The sequence below is a fragment of the Micropterus dolomieu genome, linkage group LG07 (assembly GCF_021292245.1).
Source record: "Micropterus dolomieu isolate WLL.071019.BEF.003 ecotype Adirondacks linkage group LG07, ASM2129224v1, whole genome shotgun sequence".
Lineage (NCBI taxonomy): Eukaryota > Metazoa > Chordata > Actinopteri > Centrarchiformes > Centrarchidae > Micropterus > Micropterus dolomieu.
In genome coordinates, this window is record NC_060156.1 from 20,178,509 (window position 1) to 20,204,668 (window position 26,160).

A 26,160-nucleotide genomic window follows, 5' to 3' on the forward strand; every position below is an offset into this window, starting at 1 on the left:
ACTTTGTAAAGGTGTTGAAATGTGACAGTGAAGGCATATGTTTGTGCGTACTGAAAGTATGTCATGGTATGCCCATGGATAGAGTTCAGGATAATCGGTGCTGTATTAGGATGGATACATATCAGTGTTTTGTATCTATATATCTATCTATCGCAACATTTTCAAATCTGATCTAGATAAATGTTTAATTTGTATTGTTTACATCCGTGTTAACTTATTCCTTGCCTTTGTTGGTGCATTTGTTGGGCACCACTCGTAGATGAATGGAAATAGTGTGAAACCATTGGCAGGAAAGTGTATTGCTTCCCCTGCACATGATTGTGTGTCCTCATACACGTGCACAAGACAAACTAAACGTGGACCCACCCATAGAAAAACAGCTCCATAGCTCTACTTGTGGTTAAAAACTCCACAGGGGGACCTTACACTTTCTATTTTTATTCTTGTATTTATCTACTTTTAGACATTTACTGGGAAATTAATGTGAATAAATGTGAATCTGGTTGTTTCTTGGAAAAATAAGGTTGCTATTCGGCACTCTGAGCTCGAGTCAGAGCATCCATGAACACATTAACAAGGACAGCTTTCAAAACAATCCTGCTTACTACATTAACTTATATATAATGTTAAAATCATTTTAATAAAATTAAAAGGAGGTGGCATTTTAACTGTTTTGGAACAAGCAAGTTTTCTGTTTGTCTGTAAGCTGGCTTCCATACTAAGTGAATGAAAGACAAGAGAGCAAGTGTGGTGTGGAGCCAAAGCTCGATTAATCTTATTCCTCTGTGTGTTGTCAAAAACCTGTTAAAATACAATGATCACTCCCTTACACTGGATGACATGTTCCTTCATTATAATAAAGATGAGTGTTGTAGTTTATTTTCAGTCTATCCCACATACAGTGTCCTGCCTGCTGAAAATAGTCCTCCAAAAGGACACTATTTGCTCCTGTTTGAGTAATATTTACTAAAAGCTATTTTTGGAAAATATTATGTCTGTTTTGAAAATGAAGGGTTTTTTGTCATTCACTTTTCGTCTTCAGTAAGAACAAACTTGGGACTGAGAGCCACAGACAGGGAAGTGCAGCTGGAAAGAATTGAACACGTTATTGGTTCTGGCCTTTTTAAGGTTTTTTTTAAGGCCCTTTTAAGCTGCAATTTCAAAAATTAAACATACAATGCAAAAACATCCTTGTCTCTCTCTGCTCATCGTACCAGTACTCTAAGCTCCTCGCAGGGCGTTCAATATCAACGCTTTCAGAAAAAGTGACAAAACATAGTTATTTCATCTGTGTGAGACGCACCGTCTCTGAGACGCTTCCGGAAGCATCTCTATGAGACGCTCTGTGGCGTCCTGTACCGACCGGAAGTGCTAGTTAGCTGTCGCTAGCTAGCTAGCTGGCTACGTTCGTGATAAAGGTGTTGACAGCCCCCCGAAGCCCCTACCGATGAGGCCGATGTGCGCAGCTGTAGGGTTAGCCTCCCTTGTGTTGCTGCAACGTAGCAAACGGGGGCGTTTCATACGGACGCTGAAGGGTACCTTTAGCTTAAAATCCTTAACGCTTTGTCGCGCTGTCTGAAAGTGTCAGTTATGACGCATTGAGATGAGAATGTGTTGGAAGGAGAATGTGGCCCTGCAAAACTTCATCCGCGTAGGATTCTCTCTCCAAGGTAAGAGTCTTGCCAAAGCCCCAGTTCCTCTTATTTATCTTCTCAAAGACGCCCAGTGTGTGTACAAGCAGTGATTGACACTGCGTTAGAGGCTCCTCCTGGCTCTGATTGGTTGTTTTGATTTGGTTGCATTGGATTGTTGCAAATGGCATTAGGAGTACTCGGAGGAGCCTGATTTTTTTTTTTATTTTATTTTTTTACAGATGACATAGCTTATGAACTACTGTCAGGATAATGTGACAGTTTTAACAAATATGAAAAGTTATTAAAATAATTTCCTACTCCAGCTTTAACAAAAAAACAATTATATAGAATATCATCAGCCTTACCCTTTAAAAACTCATGGTATGTTTTGAAAAATGTTGGCTTGGCAGTAGTCTGATGTATGCTCTTTTAGGTAAATGGCTTAACACATGTAAAGTCACGCTATCACATTAACCATATAAGCTCATTCAAAATATTATGCTAAATGCATTATGTATATGTTCAGGATAATCTGGTGATTGGATTGAAAGTCTTAGCATAACAGCCATTCAATAGTCATTCATGAAAGCATCTGGATAAATGGACATATATAAACAGTGGTTGTTCTTCCTGCTTCTCCCATTACTGCTGTGTTTATCTCTGTCAGTCTGACGTTTGGGATCTGATCAATAAAACAAGACTGATGTGTCTCATGATTCATGACTACAGCCACTCTAATTCCCTTACACACACAAATCTTCATTAATGAGTTGTTATTGGAAGAAAGAGAGCCCTTGGTATCTGTTAAACACACATGGGTCCTCTTAATGAGCTCTCTCTCTCAACACACACAGTCGTCTCTCTGTCAGCTCTTGGGCACAGTCCTACCATGAGGTTCACCCCCGAAACATGGTGGAGGAGTGCCATTGTTCCACTGTTTGTGGTGAAAATGTTCTTACAGCTGAAACCATTACCTTAACCGTGCCCTTGTCTCAACTGCAGCGCTTATGTTCCTTGAAGAAAAATAAAAGGCACCTGCTTTGGCTGCAGGGACATTATTCCTCTCTGCGCTGTTGGGATTGAATGGGACCTTGAGTCGGTTTGATTTCTGATGGATGGAGATGTGTCCAGACTGGCTCTCTGTGCTCCAGCAGGCCCTAATCTGGGTCCCAAGAGGCCCCTAGCCGTGACCTTCATCCAATTCCGCCAACTCCCAACAGGAAATGAGGGCTTCAGGGGGCACTGGTAAGGAGACGGGAGGCTGAGTCACATGGTAGGGAACAGACACACTGCACACCCAGAGCAGATGTTAAAAGAAAGGATACAACGACAATATTTAATGGATCACTGAAAACAAGGCAGTTGCCAAGAAACACGTTTTCTTTGTCTTTCTTGCAATTTCTTTCATTCTTTGACATAAATCAGTTTGTCTGAACCCAACATGCAGCTCAGTATTTACAACCACGAATTACTCAGTTCTCCAAAAACCATTTCAGTTCAAAGAACGCTTACAAAGTTCGGGGGCTTTTGTCTTTGAGAGAGGCAACCCCTCCCAAGCAGAGGCAGCCATTAGACGTTCCGGACATAATTAATCAGGGAGAGCGGCACAACACTGATCTGCATCAAACACTCCCTATTTTCAGATATCTCCCCCAGATTTTCCACTAACACTTTCTAATCATAAATAATCACACGCACACACAAAAAAGACACTCACTTAGATTAGTCTCTAAAGTCCTGGCATTATGGGGGGAAAAGACATTCCTCTGGTCCTTTGCTAACTATCAAGCTAAAGCGTAATTGCTCTCTGGTGACTTCATACCAGTTGCAAGCTTGGGGTTTAACTTGCCTTATTAGGGGATTTTTAGAGCAGCGTGGATTGAGTTTAGACTGACTAGAATGAAAGAGAAGATTGGAATCATCCATAGACTCTGTATGAAGATTAGATTGGCCCTTGTTTTGATTATTGTGCGTCATGTTGTAAAGTTATCGTCTGCAACATAATGATGTCTGGAGTTTGTGCCCGGAGTTTTCCATTAGTTAGTCAGGTTTTCAGGGGGGAAAGGCTCTAGTGAATAACAGCACGTCTTCAGATGCCTACTGAGAGATTTTATTATGTTGTAGCGGCATTTGATATGTTATTCAACTTGCATGTTTAATCCATGACTGACCAGTACAGTGTCTGCCTTTTGCTTCTTCTTAACATGATATTAGAAGAATTCCATGCCAGCATACGCAGACCCCTTACTCCTACTCCCATGTTTCAGTTCAATGGAAACTCATAACATCTATTACATAGTTCATACATAGTCCCCTTGTCCCCCCAGTCCTGCGCCTCTGACTGACAGTATCAGTTGTTTCAGCAAGTGTCCCAAAACAAGATATGTTTACATTCAACTTACAAAGACCTCTAGCGGCTGTAGGAATTATAACGGGAGCAAAGAAGAAAGTAAGGTAACGTTAAACATCCAATTTTAACACTGGATACTATTCTCTGTTTATATTTCTAACTGAAGTTTAACTTATTTTTTTAAAGCATGACCACGATTGTTCCATAACCCTTACCACATGTTTATTAACCATAACAAAGCAGGACATTTTGAACCTAACCTAACATTTTTGAATTAATACACTGTATATGTTGAATGCTGTCTGAAATTTACTGCATTAAAGTCTGATTTTCCACAGTTTTTATGTTTTTGTTTTTTTTTCTGAATTTATTATCAGTATCAATATGCCATTTGAAATGCTACACCGAGGGAGAATTTCAACATGTAGGTGCTCTACAACATCATGTCACCAGATCCAGTCAGCGATAATAGGAGTGATTGGAGTGGGTTTGGAAGGGGTGTGGGATTGTTATTGGCTGGTAAAGGAATCAAGGAATCACTGCACTGAAAGAAATTTCTTCCCCCAAACCCCAGATTTTTGTTTCTTCCTATGCCAACTGAGATTACTGCATAAGGGTTTTTCTCCCTGCCTCGTCCCCCCGGTGAAAGAAATTGCATTGACCTCTTCTATCTATTGCTTCCATATGCGAGCAGTTATCTCTCTTGCAAATGGAAATGAGACCCAAAATTGCAACAAATGGGGCCATGCCACTGAATGCAGATGTTCTCTGCTCCTCGCCCAGAGTACACATGCCCGATCAAATTAACTTTAACCCCTCTGCCGACAGAACAGACATCTCTTTTACAAACCCTCCGCTCTAGCAATTTGTTTTGAGTCAAGGCCCGAGGAACAACTGTATGTCCACATGAGGTAAATAAGAAGTGATAGTATCAAACACCTGGACCAGGCAGGGTTCGGTGTTACCCCGCTGGAGGCCCATGCATTGGAAGTCTTCCCTTTCCAATGCACGGGACCAGTTTGGCCTCCTGGTCAGTCCCCTCTCTTTGGGTTTCTCCCCCTCTCTGCTGGCTGTGAGGGGAATCGGCTGTTTGACAGAGAACACCTGCTTGTAGGGTGATTCTAGGGGGTCGAGGCTGAGAAGCTACAGTGATGGAGGGATGAAAGAAAAGCGAGAGAGGGGTAGAGGGGCAAGATTGTGAGAGGCTAACAGGTGTTTCCTCCATGGGACTCTGGGAAAGGCAAAGCACTAGTAATGTATGTAAATGGGAGCAGGCTCTTCGTGCTCATGTCCCTTCCACAGGTCTCTGTGTCTCTCTCCCCCTCTCTCTCTATTTCTCTCCACTCCCCCTCCTTCTGAATAATAAGAAAGCCGTATAAAAGTGGCCTCACAGATAATTTACCAAATTGGTTAAATGTTGCTGAGAGCCTGGAGTGTTAATATGCTTCCATTCAGAGCAGGCAGAGGTCAGAGGAGTCACTGGTTAGCAGGAACCAGACAGAAACAACAGTGGTGTGATGATCCCATCCCACACAATGCCCTTTAGGGTTGTTCTGTAATGACCAACATGTCTGAGCACATTTGGCACTACATATATCCACATTGCATAAGAACTGTGTTTTGTTTACCCTACACAGACACTTCTGAATGATCTTATACTGTGTTTTTATCTTTGGGTCATTTTGTGTGTGTTTTTTTGCATTCATGCATATATACTTATATCTATAGTGAAGCAATTCTTATTTTCTTTCCTCCCCGCCACCATCTGCTCTCCTTTAGGGACCCTGATTATGGCTAATGAGTGTTTCCAAGCCCAGTCCCTCATCTATCTCCACAGACCCCAAAACACAGAACATGTCCCTGCTATTTCTCCACCCGTAGCCCTTTCGCTTCCACACATCCATCTCTCTTCATCTCTCTCACAACACACAGCAGCAACATCACCGCGGCTAAATCCATCCCACCATTTATAAGGCTGTCAGCTTAATACACACAAATATTACATACATGTAGAAAGCATGCGGAATTGGAACATACAGGTGCTAACTTATTTGGCTGGGTCTGTTCCTGGTCCAGGCTAATGAGGAGCAGGTGAGTGGCTGTTGCTTTAATCAAGTGGAGAGTGGGCCGGGCACAGATTTGCAGCTTGTTGAAAGGCCAGTCATACACATGGGCTTCATTATGGGGTTAGGGGAAAATCAGTCAGGAACAATTGTTTTCCCACTCCTGCAGCTAAAGTGGAATAGTTTGCTCTCTTTATGTCTCACACACACAGACACGCAGAACTGCACGTGCTCAGAAAGATGATAGATCCAAATTTGTCTGCTTTGGAGACCGAAAAAATCCTGAAGCTTTCTGTCTCTTTCCTGAAAACCAAACAGAGGCCTGAGTCAGTGTGATATTAGTGAGGACAGAATATTATTTACTTTGTCAGATAGCAAAGTGCAAGTGAAGTTAATGTAATGCATAATGTGTTGCCCAATAATTATTCTTACATTTTAAAAGTCATGCTAATGTCTAAATTTAATTCTCAAAGTTTTAACTTTTGTCTAAGGTCCCACAATTTTTGTTCCAATTCCATCAGCAGCCCAATAATTTCATATTTCTGATACATTACAGTATTACAATTTAATGTATCAGTTTACCAGTCCTATTTTTCTAATTATACCATTAAAACTATAAGTAGTAGTAAGTAAGTGAACACATTTTTGTTCATTCTTATTCCCTCATGTGTGGAATTTTTCCCTCAATATATATATTTGCAAATAAATGTTATGGTAGACTATAATGGCTGTATAAAAATTTAATTTCCTGCAAACTGTGCAGACTGATTTATGGCACAAGGAAGGAGCTTCAACCAAACCAAAAAGAGTGCTGACAAACTACCATGAATGGAAAATCCATTCACACATACATCTGTAAGTCCTGCACAGTGTTATAGCCAGGTGATTAAATTGTAGCTGAAGCTACTATAATTCTAGAATAACTGGCATAAACAAACTCTAAAATATTTTTTTCCAGAGGAAAATTGCTTTGCTGCAGCCGTTTAGCCGTCTTTCAGTGTAAGCATGTTCGCCAAAATGCTTAATGAATTTTTCCAGCAACAAAACAGATTATCCTCCACATTTACAATAAAACTAATTATTGTAATTGCTTAATTACTGAAAACTGCTGAATTTGGCATCAAGTCTCTTCCTTACTACTTATAGTTTGTGTGCTTTGTCTGCTTGTTGGCAAAATGCTAGTGGAACCCAATACGATCACAATTAGTATCAGAAAGTGGGATATAGGAGGGATTTTTGCCATATATTTTTACTGCACAGTGTGTCAACAACTTCTGTGACAGTTTTTAGTTTTGTTTTGGCAATGAATGTAGCAGAAATCAGTCTCTGTCCTCTGTGCTGGGTTAGCTAGTATTTAACTAACATGCTAACACTGTGAGTTGTTCTTTGCTCACCCAGCAGCAGCCATGGGAGCAGATCAGGTGCTGATTGGAATTCATTTTCTGAATAAATATTGATGCAGAGCACATTTTCTCTCAGAACAACAACTGAATACAGTGGAAGTGTAACTGGATGTTTCCATTGCATAGTTTATTTGTGTTCTCTTCGCAGTTTGCATGGGTCTGTGGGACAACTCATGTGAAATACTATCATGGGACTCAGGTCGCCATCAAAGTCATCAAATTTGAAATCTGACTGCTGGCTTTGAGTAATCAGTTTAAAAGGAAATTTACTGCACAAAATATATTCAAACTGACTACATGACAAATTCTGCAACCAAGATTTGTCTCACTATGAATCAAGCTTTGAGTGACTAAAGTGGGATAAATAAAAGGAAACAAATTATGTTGGTGGGCCACAAAGAGCTGTTTGTGATTTATGGACCACTGGGGAGGTATAAAAGCACATTCACACAAATTATTCTAACAATTCAGACAAATGAGCAAATAACTTCATGTTAGTCTTGACGGGAATATATGACTATTTTAGAGAGTTACAGCATGGAGCCCCCTCATTTCCAGTTTAAATGGAGTGATTCTTAAGAATTATGACGTTAAGGGACTACCATGAAACTGAGGAGGCCTGCACTTGATAAATAGCTGCAAATATGCTCTAAATATGTCATAGTATTTGACAAATCAACATTTGATTCCCAAATTTGTTTGTAGATTTATTAGATGTGGTCCCTGCTTATATTGCCACCGGAAATACACACATACAATACAATCATTCTGTGACATTTAATTTAATAAAACATTGCTGTGTCAATACTTCTAAGACACGCATTATTTATTTTGTTTCCTTGACAGAGACAGCAGCTGAATGTGTAATACTTTAGTTTTGGTTATTTTCTAGTAAATAAGTAAATAAATAAAATAAAAAAAATTAAATCCAAAGAGACAAAATCCATCTTTATACATCCTATTTTTCCTTGTGTTGATCATCCCCAACTCCCACAGCCTCAGCAAGGCCACAGAGCTTTTACTCAAAGCTTTTACTCATGCAAACCAAATAGCTTTTCTGTTTACCTTAACAAACTCACTTTGCATTCAGTGTTTTTAAGTATTTGTATTCTCAACAGGGATGTGTAAAGCAGTGCTGGCTTTCTTAATCCAAACTGTAATGACTCTCAGTGCTTAAAACACATATTCTTTACCCTGTAGTTGAACTTTCTCGGGTGAAATTTAGAGGAAACGTGTCTGTGTGTGTGTGTGTGTGTGTGTGTGTGTATGTGAGAGAGAGACAGAGAGAGAGAGAGAGAAAGAGACTGTGTGTTTGTAACTTGCATACATGCAGGCCTGTGTGTGTTAAACTCCACAATCTCTGCATCCAAAAGTTGAAAAATTAAACTCGACCTGGCTCTGCATCTGTAAGACTTCTAGTGAACTTCGGAAGGTCATCTCCAAGTAAACGCAAGGCCTGCTTTTGCATAAAACTCGACTGCTGATCTATGACAAAGCTGCTTAATGTGTCACTCCACTGACAGGTTCCCATCAGTTCTCATTAAGTCCAGCCATGTCAGGCATGTCAGCTGGAGTCTATCACCATAAACCGACACCCCTGCCATATGAAAGCAGGTGACAGGAGGAGTTACTGTCATAGAGAAGGGACTGTGAACTCGCACCAACCCCTCTGTCAGCCGTTATGACTGGAAAAATACTGTGCAAAGATGCAATAACAAGGAGTGTTTTGGCCGGTCATCGGCAAAGAGCAGGTAATAATTAGGAGTGTATTTTTTTTCTTTGCAAAGGTGTTTCCTTGGAGGCATGAGGCTGTTAAGTTGTTTCAGAGACACCCTGCACCTGTAGTGCTGCTCTGTGAAGCAAGGGCAGGCGTGGGAGTGTGAAAAGAACTTCTCTTTAACCTTTGAACTCTGACCTTCACACTGTTTCAAAGTGTAAAATGGGTGGCAGAGGAAGACATGGCTTTATGTTTGATAAAGCAAGCACTGGAGTGGGAAAATGAAGGAAAAGCAGCAGTTAAGTTGATGCTTGTTAGCTGCGCTGGGAGAAATGTGATAGCTGTGTGACACTTTAAGCTTTCCATGTCAAAAGGTGAGGTTTAATTTGGATTTTTATGGTTGTTTTAATATGCTCGAGGGAGAATTACTTGCAAAATGAAACAGTAGACACGCTTTCCATAGCACTGTACTTACTTTTATACTTACGTTTTTCTTGCGTAGTCATCTTAGGTCAAATATCATTCAGTAGGTGAACAGCAGAGAGATGGAGCTGCACTCAGAATATGCCTCTCGGTTGCCAGTAGGTGCAGCTATAGTTTAAGCCAACAAGAGTGAAAGAGAATGGGGTGGTGATGTATGGTCTGAGCTAAGTAAGAGTTAATTGAGGGATGATATAAACAGACCATGAACATTTTTGCAGAGCTGTTTTGAAGCTAAACCTTCTATACCATAAGGAGCTGGAGCACTTGGCAACAGACATGTTAGGGGGGACACTGGGAAACATTTTCTCTGGTCCCCCATTGAGCCCGATCAGCTTTCCAAGTACTAAGAGAGAAAACAGACTCTGTTGTTTGATTAGTCAGGGTAAGCTTCAGTCCAAGCTTTTTTTTTTACTTGCAGAGGACAGCAGACGTATCCTGAGTGAAGCACACTGACACAGTTAGCTGTTGTCATCACTACTGTGTCTGACTATACTTAACTTTTTTTACTATGTCATAAGTAGTCATATAGTATTGGTGCATGCATGTGTGTCAGGTGGATTTTTTTAAGACCTTCAACTTCCCCAAAGTAGTATGTTTCGCCAGCAGGGTCTGCTGGTTGTCCGAGCATGTCCACTTCCTGTGGGCACAATTATGTTTCCTGTTTGGCTGGTGACCCTCTTGGGACAGTCCTATATGATGTATAACGGACTGAGCAGCAGAGTGTCTGTACAGACTCCCATGAATGTGTGTGTGTGTGTTTGTGTGTGAGTGTGTGTCCGCCATGCAGACCATAAAGCTGTCTTAACTTAAGCAGTGATTAATACACCCATCACTTTCTAAATGCTGCCTGCCTGTTCTCCAGCCTCCGCCTCCACAGAGTAGACCAATGTTTGCCTTTCCCAAAGCGCCCTCCCTTTACGACAGAGTGGGGTCAGATGGAGAAAAGAAGCATTCTTTAATTTGATAATTAGTCTGTGGACTATTTGGGGTGAAAGAAAAGGATTGGCCTCATTAGCCATAATTGTCTAATTGCCTTTCATCTAAATAGCATGTAATTTTCACTTCATGGATTATACAAATACCATAAATGCACCTCTGTGTTATTTGTGTGTCTTGCAACTCACCTCTGAGCAAAAAAGCAAATTCTGGTGTCAGGGCCTGCTGGAGTGAGAGATGAGTGTGTTTAGATAGTGAGATGAGTGGAAGGATTGGAAAATGGACTGAAGGGGCTACAGTGACAAATAAGACTGAACCAAAGAGTTGATCTGCGACTAGATTGGGAGGATCTGGAATAGTTTTTCCCAGTTCTATGTTCCCATTTTATTTTTTTCTTTGAATGATATCCTTCACGTTACTCTATATAGAAACATGGGACTCTCCTAGAGAATGTAAAAGTCCTATTGATTAATATGATGGCCATCAGTTTAAATTAATCCACTTCGTTTCTGAGCAATCCCGTTTTTTTCCCTGCAGTTTAGCATGGTGGCTCTAAATATTACAATAATCATTGTACACCATTGTTGTGGAGAAGAACTGTTAAATCAGTAAAATCAGCAGAAGTTTTAGCTTCCACCTGCCGACAGCGGCTCACATAACAACATTATAAACTCTCTGATTGTGCATTTAGGGTCATGTTTTGTTTTGTATCAACTTTACAAAAACAGAACCACAAGAGACAATGTGTAAGGAATGGATTGAACATGTGTTTGTCTGCTCTAAAACAAGCTGTTTGCGGCAAATGAGAATGACTCTTAATTAGCCATTAAGCATTTTGCAAGGTCAACGTCCTCCTCTTGATTTATGGAGGTTTACCATAGCTACTATAGCTAAACTCAATGGTTAGTCCTCATTCTCAAAGCTTTTTCTAATTTCTCATGTAAAAGTGAAACCTCCTCTAAAAGGTTTGTGCAGAGGCCTGGGGTTTGGAGGGTGGTTGCCACAGACATAAACAGACCAGCATGTCTACCACCTCCTTGTATGTTACGCCCACAGGAGGCATCATCCCTCTGAAGAGGAACAGGCGCTGTAAGTGAGCAGTCTTTACTTCACCACCACCAGCCCCCACCCCCCACCCCGAAAAAGAAAAAAAAGAAACAAAAAGAAAACACATTTATCTGTGCTGTGGCCACCTGCCAGTGCAGACCTTTACTTTGTGTGGATGTCTGTGTAAGTCTGCATAAGGGATTCTGTTACCCTGCTCTCCAGGGAGGGCAGACTCTGTAGGCAGCCAAGCTACTGAAGGACTGGATTCTTGAAGAGGGTGACATACAGGCTAGTCAGCGACAGGAGGAAGTGTTATCTGTACAGATACAGGCTCTCAACACTTCCGGGTTAACTTTAGTTGCGCTGAGTAGTTCTCACACAAAGCTTGTTAAGACATTATTTTGCAAAGTGGAAACATGATACTTGTGTTTTATGTTCTGTTACATTCTAGGATTTATGGCTGGACTGCTTATTAGACTGCTTTAATTTAGCTGTGTGAACCTAATAAATTGGCAACTGAGTGTACAGTACATGGCCCTGCTATCTTAAATGCCTCAAATGTATTTGTCTGAATGACAGCTGCCAATGAGGATTTTTTAAACACTGCCTGCAGATGAAAAGTGGTGTCTGTCAGTGGAACTTGATGTTTAAAAGTGGCAAACGTTACTACAGCAGAGTAGCGGCACCATTTTTGATCAATTCTGAAAATAAAGTTGCTGCCATATAATGCAGTCTTCTATGTCTCTGAAATAGTACTGAAAGAGAATACAAAAACTGTTGGCTAGTGATGCTATTGACATGTAGTCAGTGTCAGTGAATGCGGAGGAGAACTGCCCTGGGTTGAGCTGATATACCTTCAGAGGGCCTGATTTTATTCACTGTGGTAACAAATACCTATATTTGAAGAGACACTGGAGAAAAGTTGTTGGCCGAATGGATAGAACACAGTTGGAAAAACAAGCAACTTGACAGATATTGTTTGTGTGCCCTGCGTATATACACATTGTGAAAACATCAGCTCACCTTGAAGGAGTGACTTATTGCTCCCCTTTAGAGACAACTTGGATCAACAGGCCTTGAATTCAACCAGCCACTAACTGTACTTTTGAAATGTCATGTAAGACAAGCTTTGAGGATCATAGTCATCAACAACTGACAATGAATTATGTGGCACATGTCAGGATCTCATTAGTGGTTTGTGTTAATGGGTCTTTCTGTGATGTTGTGGTTAATTCTGTTTACACAGTTGTTAGAGTGCAGATTGATAAAGAACGCTGGTGTAACTCAGTCCTCTTTCAGAAGGCAGTAAGTCACCGTACACATACTGTAGCTCCAAATGGAGAAGAACATAATATTCACAAGCTTCACCTTCTAGACCAACTGTCAGTTGTGATTGTAGGAAAGTATTTGGGGGCTATTTCCCTTAAATTAAAACTGAATTGGGTAATCATTGTGGATCTGCAGCAGGAGTATATAGGTAAGATGTATAATGACTTTTGCATGTCTGGATTGAGGAGCTCTCATTCTCAGGTCTGAATTGGAAATACAGCCCATCTGCTGAACAAGGCAAGAGGGATAGAGATGATTGCATCACAGGATCATCCATTAGTGCTGTCATTTGGAATTCACTGTGGGACCACAGTTCAGTGAGCTGCTCGGCTCGGAGCAGTTCATTTAGCAGCACACAGTGCTTACAGCAGCAAAAGTCCATCACCGGGTCAGATGTGCAGAAGGTTGGCAGTCCTTTCCGAGCACCACAGCCGTCACATTTTGATTGAAGCATCTCTTACATTATGATTAGAGATGCACTGGTCCTCCCCAATCCTGCAATTTTGATAACTAAAGTGATTCCGAGTCCCAATCTTTTACTGGTTGGTCGGCCACCACTTTGGTCCAGACTGAAATATCTTAACTTAACTATCGAATGGATAGCCATTGAACTTTAACGATACGTTCCCCATAAAATGAAGTCTTCTGACCTACAGTAGGTGATCCCTTGACTTTTTGTGTAGCGCTTGGCCGCGTTGTGGCCTTTGAGAGGTGTCACAACAACTGTGTTGGAGGGATTGCCATTAAACTTGGTTGAGACATTTATGCCCCCTCTGGATGAATTATCCTTAACTTTTAATACTATGATCAGGTAAAAATTTCTGTCCATAATGACCAGATACTTGCAAAAGTAATGACACCCCTATCAAGCTCAGCTGTTCTTTGTGTTTAGTGCTAATTAGCAAATGTTAACATGGCATAGCCAAAATATGTCAACTTTACACCTGCCAAACATCAGCATGTTCGCGCTATCATTGTGAGAATGTTAGGCTGCTGATGTTAGCATTTGTCTCAAAGCACTCACAGAGTCGCTATTTCAAAATCGAAGTATTACTAGTTATAAGAGCACCACATCTCAGTAACAAAGAACAAATGAGATGCGACAATAAATCATTTTACATTGCATCTAAGTGTCCCCACATTATTTTTTTCACATGGAAAAATTAATTCAAGGGCCCGCAGTTTAGGAGTATAATTTAAATAGATTTACATTGTAACATTAACAACAAATGTGAATTTTATGCTGTATTTCTATATATTTTAATACATATTGTATGATCACTATGTCGTAGTGATCATTGTAACTATGGTTTATTTTTTCAGTCATTCATCAATAAAACATATTGATGAACATAAGCCATATTTCTTTAGATGATTAACATTCGTATCTTAACAAAACACCACTAAGTGTCACTTTATACGCGTTATTTATGAATTCCAACATTTCATGTATTCTGCAAATGGGCAAATAGGTCCATGAGCTACATTTTCTGCATTTCTTGTCAATGAATTTCACCCTTTTGTCAGCTCATGAGCAGTAAGCTGCTTGGCCTACTAACGAGGTTTTAGTGGCTGTTGACTTGAATAACAACATGTTAGTTACGGAGTGGAGAGAAGAACAAAGGCCTTCTGCTCGTTATTGCTAGTGCCTGATTGTTCTCAGCCTTTCTCTGAAGACAGTTCCTAATATCATCTCATAATCTGCCATCCTCTCCTCCAGATGCCCCCGCCACAACTCGCTTTCATGTCTGACTGTCGTTCAAAGCCTAATCATTACTGTGATTTATTTCTTGCTGTGTATTATTTTGTTCCTCTAATTTGTTTGGGTTTTTCAGCATGGGTGTAAATCAGAATCAAAGCGATTTGCCACTGCTTTTCCCTGTCACCTCTGTTAATGGCCTGTCTAGTGGAGGTTTGCACTGAGAAGAAGCAGACCTGCTGTCTACCTAAATCACCTTTCCATCCTCTCCCCTCATCATAAACACAAAGACCCCATTGGCTACTTACACAAACACCTTCTCTGACTGACCCCTAGCTATAAATCAGCAGCTCTGTGCAATTGCTGGACCAAAAATGAAAATCAGCAATGGTGGAAAACAAAATACAATCATTAATCACCATTAAGTTCGTGAAAGTTTTGATACCAAAAATATTATAGCTTGACACTTTTACCAACAATATAGTTTGACACTTTTTAAGATATAAATGGGAAAAAAACAAATCTCAGAAACAAATGTATCTCAGAGATGAGGAGGCTGAGTGAAACAATAGAGCGGGGATGATTGTCATCTGTCCATCATGTGAAGAAGGCGAAAGCTTCTCAGACGGCATGATGTATAATGTGATTGGACAGTGCTGTGACAGCGAGCTGTGACCTTCAGCTGCCTGCCTACTTCAACCCCACCTTCCAGGGTTCTGGGAGGGATGCCAGTGCTACTGATCAATGGGGGCATTGGCACTCATCATGTCAAATCCACTCCACGTACATTTCCCATCTCTTTTGTCATCAGGCCTCCGCTTTCCTTCCGCTAGTCAATCACTCAGAGCTGTGAACCGAGCTGTTCACACATCAGAGAAAGAAGTGGTGATGTTGCACAAATTCACCCTAATTTTTTGCCTTACATGTACTCTTTGGTTTTAAGGCTGCTGTTCTTCAATAATCTCAAAGCACTCCACAAACTCTGCACACCACCACGCGAGTAGTGCACACACAAAAACGCCGGGAGAGAATTATTCGCGGAGGCACATAGCCACGGCAGGCCTAAATGAAAATTTCACCAAACAAACACAATCAGGCCCCTATTACATTTCTCTTTCATGATGCTGAAAGGAAATGCAAACGAGATTAGATAACACAAAGGCCACAAGGCTCATTTCTCTCCTGTGTCTGGAGATGGCTAAATGCTCTAATTCCCCTCTCCGCTCAGCTCCTCAGGCCAAGTCCCCCTTTTGTTGAACCCAAACCAACTGCATTAATGTAATGTAAAATTGCCTCTCACAGGAATTTTTTTTCTTTTTACTAGCACTTTTTCCCCAACCCCAACCCTCTTGTTTCTGTTAGACTCTAAATTAACTGAGCACAAACCACTCTGGCTTTAAGTGGGCATAGCATTGTTTTGAACCATACAATTATGGAGAGATCTGTCCGTCTGCCAGGGGTTTTGATTCATGGTGCAGCCTTGGCAGTTAGAACAATCGGAGGAGTTTGAACAGGATCTAATGGATAAGTTTGGACTGAGAACAGGCAGCAAGAGAAAAGGGTGCTCTACTGAGGGCTTTAAAATCGCAGCTGCTTGCCGGTTCACAACAGCAGCGATAAATGGCAGCTACATAACTTCCCTTAATCAGATTGGAGCAATCAGCCTGAAAAAGTTTCCCATATGTTGTCATAGCTGAGCTGAGTTGGGGGGGTGGGGGTGGGGGGGAGAACAGGGGAGGGCTCATTTAGAAAAGGCTGATAAAACAGAAAGAGAAAAGAAGAGTGAGAGTCTGAATCTGAGAAAGAGAAGTGCCAGGGTTACAGCCAGGACACAGGCCACAGGGAGGTTAGAGTGTCTGGCTGCAATTAGTCAGTCACAGGAGAGACTGAGATGATGCTTCTGGGAGCTATTGGTCCTCAGTCATTAGTGATTATTCAGTCAGAAATTACTGACTCTGAAGGCAACGTGTGGATGTGTCTGCTAGTTTACTAACACATGTTTGCTTCCTACGCGTGCAGACAATACTTCATACAGGAAGTGTTTTGATAGACATGTTTATGTGGTTTATTTGGCGATATTGATAGCCTGAAATAAAGTTTGACATTAGTGACACATTAGTAAATTACATATAACATGTAAAATGTAAACTTTGTAGCATAACTTGCCCCAGTTCTACCTCAGTTTGCCCAACACCATCTTGAGAATGCCGATTTTAAAAAGCATGGCAGCAGTCTGCATTAATGTGGGTTTGCTTGGGAAATCTTATTAACTTTGAGCACTTTATGAGATGTGGTTACGGTTGTTTAATTAAATAAGCATTAGGGGGTGTTTTCAAACTCATAAAGAAGTTATTCCATTTCCGCTGCTTTCAACAATCCCTGAAAATTGTGTGATAATTAAAACCCTCTAAGTGTTTCATAACAGAGACCATATTTAACGCCTGACACTTGCTCTCATTTTGCACACATACAGTTCATAGAGAATATCATCTGGCCACAAGAAATTCTTTGTAGGTCTGCAGTCATTGTATTTAGATGCCTTCTGATGTTACTGAAGTGACCTAAGTTAACCTTTTTTTTAACCGCCAGTTTAACTAAAAAAAACAAAATACAAAGACACACGAGGAAGGACACATAAGTACAACCATAACAACAAATGCACCCACCTCATGAGCCTTTTATCTCTTTTTACATTATGAAACAATGACAAACATAAAACATGGAGCAGAGCACTCATACAAATCCACATTTACTCTGTTCTGAGTTTTGTCAGCCCTTCAGTGAGCCACTTCTTATGTGTTTGTTATTGCAATGCGGTGAACGAACACAACATCTGCAACTTTGGCACACTGTGCAAGGTACCTTCAAAGCCTCAGTCATGCTGTATCCCTTGATTACATACATGCACTCATACTCACACAGATGTACTCACAAATGGGTCCACAAGAACACAAGTTGAATGTGAATGCTAGTACTGATAATTTTACTATAACCGTAAAACAGTAATAATTGGGAATGATCATGTGGTTTTCTGGCCTTCTGTGTTTGCCCACAGCTCGCCTCTGCTCCACTCAACATCTGAAGGAGCCAACCTGCAAAATTTGTTGCTCCAGATGTGGCTGCACCTCTCACCCCTGCGTGGTCTCCCACACCTGATTTATATGCAGCTCTTACAGCACTGCACATCTGAGCACACAGTACATAGACAAACACATATGCACGCATGTAACTGTGTATACACACCTACGAGTGTATGCATGCAGAGAAGACACAGACACACATACACACACTCCCACACCCCCACATTAGCACACGCATACACACTCACAAGCACTCACAAATAAAAACAAGAAATCAATGTAACCTGTAATTTTTACAGGGCTGATTTGAGTGTGTGTGACAGGCCAAATCCAATAGCTGTAGCAGGGCTGACAGGTCTGACATGAGTCTTGCCTTGCCGGCCCCTCAATTATGCATGGCCCAATGTTTCCCCAGATCTTAATTGAATCACACTGTCTCAAACTTGTTATTTCTAATTTGTTGCATTTGATTTCTGACATCAGCGCTGCTGTGTCATGAATTATGCAAACAGGAGGACCTTTAATTGTGAGTGTTATTAAAACAAAACTAATTGCAGATGATTAAAATGTGACTAGGAAGCAGGATGTTGGGGGCTTCAACCTGACATGGTTTTGCTACTACTGCCAAATAATGATTAGGTCTCACGGCTGTCTGAGCTGTTGTTGTTTTGTGGTTGTGACTGTAACCTTGGGAGGAACATGTCGCATGGTTTAATGGAGGGACATGATGTAGTCATGTTGGTGGACTGCATGCGGCGCACAGGTCTCTGTGGTGATATAATGTGCATATAATGACACACTGCATACAGCCATTTAACAACACACATGCAATGAAAAAAACACACACTTCAAGATATTCACACAATAGAAGAAAGAATTGGTATCATTTATAATTTTAACAGAGTCATACAACTTTTATTGATTATACCTTGAATGAATTTTGATTAGTTCTTCTTCCAGAAATTGTTTGACTGTCCCCTAAATACATTGAAAATTGCTTTCAATATAGCCACTTTTGAGGTTGACAATACACAGACATTGACATAAAATGAGAACCCCTTGGAATTCATTGTATATTGTGTATTGTCTGGTAAAAGTAATACGGCATTTTGATTAGATACATGAAAGTGCAATGGAGAAAGCCACATAAAAGTAGAATACGTCAATATAGTGTATGCCTGTAACATTCCTATATAATTACCAAATAATGAGGACTTGATGTAGAGAAACAGAGAATTTAAAATAGTGTGTTACCTTTTCTCTTTTGTAGTGTGAGTAATAACCTTTTTGTTCTTCTAGCCCCTATATAAGCAACTATGAGCTGTTGAGCAGATCAGAATTACAAAATAAGAAACAATGTAAAATAATTGTGCAATTATTCCAATAAAGTAAAAACTGTGCATGTGTAAGGTTATAAGCGGTAAAATGAACCCTCCTGCTCTACTCATAAGAGATTTAACAACTGAATTGTGCCTGCAGGGCAACAGCTCAGCACCTGACTGAAGGTAGGGATCCTCACGGCTGTGTTCCATAAGGGATGTTGGAGATGTCTGGAAGTCATTTCCACATGTGAGGAGGGGGGAGGGAGGGCACACTTTAGTTTCATGAATGTTCAATCAATTCAATAGGACAGCTTAACTTTCTCTTTCCCTCTCAGAGCACATTTATAGGCCCACAGGCATCCGCAGGCTGCATTCAAAGGCTGACTGTGCGTCATACCAAAGTGGGGTAATTTCACCTTTGGGGGGCAACAGCTGAAATCTGTAGTAAAGGGAAAGAATAAAGGAAAGAAATTTAGTCAAACGATGTTTTTGGTGCTGAAACAAATGTGATCACACTTAATTTTGTTGGCTGTGCTACATGATAAAAGGCTTTTTTATTGGTCTGTCCACTACAATTGTGTACACATGTTCATGGTCCCCAGAGGAAGCCTACTGACTTTGGTGATCCAGTGAATTTTTTGTTTTAGTGCCACTGTGAGGTTGACATTTCTGGTTTTGAGTGAAATGCCTCGTCAACTATTGAATGTATTGCCATGAACTTTGGTACAGACATTCATGTTCCCCAAAGGGATAAATTGTATTCACTGTGGTGAGTCCCTAAATTTTCCTCTTTAAAAAATGTATTTCTTTATTGTCATAATTACCAAATGTTAGCATGCTGATACGCTAAACTAAGATTTTGACCATTGCAAACACTACCCGATAAACATAGTTTTAGCATTGTCACTTTGAGCGCGTTCTGACGTTGGCATGTAGCTCACAGCCGCGTTCTACCAAATTACAGCTTCACAGAGATGCTAGCATGTCATTAGACTCTTATTCTTGTTTTTGTTAAAAAAAAAATAAAGGATTTAATTCCCTTTATATCAGGACATCATTTTGTTTGTTGGTATGTCAAGACTGCATTATTGTCACATTCCTTCTTATTTTTTGCTCACAGTGTCTTTCTTTTCTATAATACAACATTTAGCTCTGATAGCTTCCATTAGGAGAGGACTGTATATGCTACAGTTGAGATGACACAGCTTCTGCCTCAAACTAATGCTATCGAGCACTGAACATTTGGTAAAATGCTCTGCTCCTGGCTAACACAATCATCTATGACCAGCCCAGGTCCAGGAGATGAGGCAGGGAATGTATATATTGCCTTGAACTCCCAAACCCTACCTGTCAGATGCTCGTGTCTCAGCCAGGGCCTAAAAAGCTTTATTCTCATTATGTATGCATGCTAAGCAGTGGGTGACCTGCCAATTCAAAAGTCTATCTTTGCATAAAAGTCTATGTCAATAAGGTGCCTCGGTGGTTGGGTTTCTGTCTATATGATAAAGTAGCTAAGTATATTTTGCCTGCGCCTGTAGGATGGCTGCAGAACCTTGTCTGTGGAGATGACAATTAGAGTCACTTTCCACCCAGGTTAGGCCAGACAGGCCCTGTCAACCACCAGGGGATGAGAATGGAGGGAGACAGAGAGTAATATGTGTACCACTCTGATTCAGCTTCACCTCATGATCCTTGCGCTGACCACCAAGGGGAGGGGAGGAAGCTGGGGCGTGGAAGAGGGGGCAAAGTATAGGAAAATAGAGGCACATGCACCTCAGCAGTTGCTGTGGATCTATTTCTAGTTTTAAAATGGTTTTGAGCTGTCAGTGAGTCATTCTTATATTTTTCAGTTACCATATTTCTCATATCAGCTTTCATGGACTCTCAATGTTCTCCGACCAATAAAAGTGCCAAAGGAATCATCTCCGAGATTGTAAAGGCGCATAATATATGATAGAATAGGAAATGATCTGGTGCAGTGTGTATGAGACACACTAAGCACACTATGATGCACACTGTGTAAAATAGCTTTTACCCATTGGTTGTGTTTTATTGCATTGCAGTCCAACCAAGCAACCATTACAGTTGATGTGCAAGAGACGTAGCAATGATCTCAGATCAGCTTTTGAATCTGACTCACACTCAGCCCCAATGTCTTCTTAACAAATCTAAAGTAGAGCAGGCTGTCAAACGTTTTGGCACAGCAGTACAACTGTCAGGTTGGAGTGTGTAAGCGATGTGCTGCATGCCTCTGTGTTGCAACTTTCCCCTGAAAGGATTAATAATTTACATGGGATTACTCTAAAATTCCACCATTTGCCACAAACCTGTGTAACATTGATTTGTTGAACTGTCATAATAGCACATCACTCAAAGTAAACAATCATCGCCTCACCAAGAGCTGGAGGTAAATTTCTCTTTCTGAGAAAGTAAGATGGAGGAGGAGGGGAGGTTTTCATTCCTTTCTCGTGGTTTCCCATCGAGTGGCTCTCTAGCTGAGGGAGAGAGGGAAAGAAAGAGAAAGCTGTAATTGCTGTCAGTCTCTCCTGAGCACAACCGTAAAGGCAGCTGCTGTTTCACAGCTGAGGAGTGAAAGGAGTTCGAGCTGTGTGGCTTCCCCTCCAGGCCTCTGGAGGATTTGGTGAGTTCTCTCCCCCTTCTTGTTTACCTCTCATTGTCAACAGCGGCACACAGTTTTTGGGTGCAGGGGAATCAGAAGGCTAAAAGCCTATCACACTCAGAAACAGAGACACGGGTAATTGAAAAGATTATCCTCAACATGCCAGCTATGATTTGGAAGGTTTTCAAGTGGTGAAAGTTTTCCTCCAAAATATTGCACACAAATATCAAAACACAAAAGGCTTTCCCAAAACATCAATACAGAGATTTTGACATGTCTGTGTTTACTCCAGATGCCTTGTCAACCACTTTGGCAGATATATATTCATCCAAGCTCCTCTACTTCAGCTTCTAACCTGACAGCATGTATCAGCATTTTATGTGCATTTAGAACATGCCCCATATACAAGGTCTTAGCTGCCCCAATCCCCCAACACTACCCTGTTAACAGTCATGTCAACAGCAAAGATCTACCATACATGCATGCTTTTATGTGCATATCTGTTTATCCGAAAATATGTATTTTTATAAATAAAGCACTTTTATATAGCATTCATTCATATATTCTTTTATGTACAGATTTACGATTGTTAATTATAAAAGAGCACATTCACATTCTCTCCTACAGATGCTGGCTGACTTAATCCCTCCTTATTGTCAAAACATTAGAATTCACTTTAAGTGTTGCCCACAGAGGTCAAATCCCCTCTTAGGGTGAAAAGCTGCAGGAAATTGCCTGCATTAGGGAGATGTATTGGTGTGAAAAGATCCCATGACATGTTGCTGAGCAGGTCAGCTTTCTGCTATTTGTTCATACTTTCCTACTCCGTCTCATTCTGTCTTCTTTAGAAACAGTTTTAATACAGTACAATCATTTAATTTGTATATTTATATGATTATGATTATGGGACATTTTCCAAGTTTCTTCATAGGACTCCCAGATTAGTAAATGTCTGAAGTCTTTTGATGTATGGATTCAGCACAGCACTTGGAGTATCCCCTTAAAATCCTGTATTGATTAGCACTGTCATGTTCCATAAGCTACCTGAAAATGGACGGATGATGGATGGATGATCAACATCAGTATGTTACAGCAGATTATGATTTGTCAGCCTGCAGTGGAGTCCAGTTTTGCTAATAATGTGCCTACTGCAGCTTTATCATCTTGTTCGTAGCTGACAAATTTAACATAGTGCTGTGGCACTGTAGCTCAGTGCGTTTAAGGTTGTGCACACTAAAGATATGACACACATTTCTGTAACACAGACTTGTCACAGACTCATCTCTTAGCATTTCTTTTTTTCTCCTTTGACTTTTGAACTCAATCAGGCCTTTTCATCATTGACTGTTTCTTTTTTCCTTTCTTATTTGACAGACCATTACCAATAGAGATTTCTCGCTTCTAATTTGTAACACATGTTGCCTGTTAGTTTAAATGCAAACATTAATTTATAATGTATTTATTTAGTTGGTAGACACCAAGGTGCCTGCAACAAGTGCATTCAAACTAAGGAGACACAAGAGATACTGCAGATTGTCAAAAATTGTAAGTGTGACACTCCCAAATAAAACTACTCATAAGAATGTTAGAGGGCTATGTCACAAGTACAAGAGATGAAAGTAAGTGGGATAGATTGTCAACGTTAGTCTGAAAAAGTGGGGTTTTAGTTTTGTCTTTTTTATAAATAGTTGTATCATTACTAGTATTCAGATGACACATTTTTCACATCCATCATACAAAAAAATCATTAATGGAACTGATAATGTAATTTTGTGTTGTGACAAATACATTCATTCAGCCAATGCACTCAACCCAGATCACTTAATACTTCCTTATACATTTCTCACAATAGAACAAGAAACAAAAGAGATTTTCACAAGATTCTCATGTGACTCTAAAGCGCTTTCACTTGTGGGCTCCAAAGTTGAAATCATTTGACAGGGCTATGTAATCTCATGCTGGGTAAGGACACCTTGTCTGGTCTGCCTGCTGTTTGTATTTGGCTTTTGACGTCATTTAACCATGCATTATTCTCCTAAGTCCAATATTCACCCAAAATTCATCCAACATCCGACTGGGTAGTTTGAATGCCAGATCCGTGCATGCATCTATGATACTACCCCCTTATATAGATGTATTTAACTTCATATACTGTGGAGTCAATCTCTTTACAAGCCAAGCCAACAAAGGCGGTGATGTGATTGTTATTTAAATCAACTTTTCTAAACAGGTCAAACTGAATACTTTTACTGTGTCTGCAAAATCTAAAAACACGGACCCTAAAAATATTTCAGTTATCTACAGAAAAAAAGTCGCTCCCTCAGATGTTAATCAACACGTTTGAATTAGTTTTGAAAGTTAATGAGTTTTTAAGCAGCCGCTGGGACTTTCCGTCAATAAACTACAAACTCATTTTATTTTCTCTTTCAAATTCCCATAAAGGGTACTTCCCCTGCAATGCTGCAATGCTGTACTTTGAAATGCCTTCACTTTGAAAAGAAATGAATATACGCTTTAGAAAAAAAGCCACAGTAATATCAGGATGTGATGGGCTCTTCTGCTTCTTTCTGATACATATTCTAATTGCTGAGTGCTGACCCCTACTCCCACTGATGAGCAGCCAGAGAGATTTTGACCTTGTGGTGTGTGTGAATCGATGGGAAGTTGATAAAGCCAAGTTCATTGCTGCCTAACATAAAACAAAGCTGATTTGTTTACCTAGCTAAGCCTGCGCGTGTCAATCCCATTACGGAATGATTTATAGACCAGCACCCAATGAAATTGTTTAAAGCAAATTAGGTAGAGCCAACGATCACCACTAATATGACAAGCTGATATGCTGTGACAGGTAACCAAGCAAACAAGTTCCTGAAATTCAGATTGAATTAGAATCCTAATAATCCTACAGGGAGCAGCAGATTTAATCAGGAGAGGAGAGGAGGAAGAGGGAAGAAGAAAAGGGAAGGAGGAAAAAGAAGAGGGCTGGATGAAGGATGCTGGTTCTCCAGCCACACAGGGGAACGCCACCTCTTTTGTGATTTACTTGTCAGGAAGCATCACTCAGCTTGTGTGAAAGGGAGAGAGTGAGAAGAAAGCAAGAGAGCTGAAGAGAGGGAGAGCTGTCTCCATACTAATATGTGGCCAATAATTTCAAGGCTGCTACGCTAAAGGAGATTATTTTCTGATAAATACCTAAATTTACATTCTCTGTCTGGCTTTCTATACACTCGTATATATCTATATCTATCTGCTTGTCTGTGACTATGTTTCAGAAATTAATTCAGTTATAAAGGTTATTATAATATCAAATATCCCAAGAGAAAATATTTGTTTTTAGCGTTATACTATATGCATGTGGTGTATTGTGTTACATATGAATGTGGTGCCACAAAAAGAAATATTAATGTAATTTAATGTGCAAAGACTGCACTAAAGGAAACAAGGAGCCAGTGTCCCTCTCAGAATGATAAAAGACTCCCTTAATGGTACGGATATTGTGTTCCAATAAAATCTAGTTTAAGGTCATAGTACAACTGGAACATCAAGTATTTAAAACTAGAAAAGTAATCAGAGGGTGTAGTTTAAACCCCACTAATATTTTTTCATAGTTTCTACATATTCATCATTTGTCTGTTCAGCCCCTTTTCTCCACTCATAGTGTCCTGTTTATTTGAAAATAATGAGAACAAAATGAGGAATAATACTTCTTTTCCTGGACACATTAAACTGATTGTATCTAAATTATGGTATTAATGTTTAAATAAGGTGTATTGTTTGGACATTTGAATATGCATGATAATCATTGCATTTCAAGGACAGAAATTTTCCAGTTCTCATCTACACACATATATTATGCATGTTTAATATATCTGCTTCTCACAGAACACAATTAAAAACTTTTGATAGATATTATTCTCTCAGCTGAATATTGGTCACCACAATGTAACCAAATTAATCTGCTACATTTGTGCATCTCATGGCTGTATTAGTGTATTTTAATGCATGAATATACATTTAAAAAAAAGCAAATGACTGCAAAGTAAGACGAGGGAAGAAAAAAAAGAATGATTTTCCGTAACTTAGTTGTGCATAAACAAATAAAACGTAGACACATTTGTAGCAGACTTTTGTATTCAGACAAAATCTTGACAAGACAGAAGCAGCATTGCTGACTCTCTTTAGAAACACTGAAGGAATGTATTTCCTTTGCATGTGCATATCACAAACACAAACTGTTATCAAAACTTTCCCTTATATCCCCTCCACATCCAGTTGATTAAACTTCCTTCCATAAATGTCAGCATTCTTTTTCTCTGTGATGAAGGGACATGGAGGGGGGGACGGGAGATGAGGGATGAGGGGTAGACAGAAAGTTTCAGATGGGGACCTAATTAGGCAGCACACAGCCCAGTTCTCTCCCCACTTCTAATGAGGGGTTTGTTATGGCGCGGGCGAGCGGTGTGTGTCACGGGAAGGC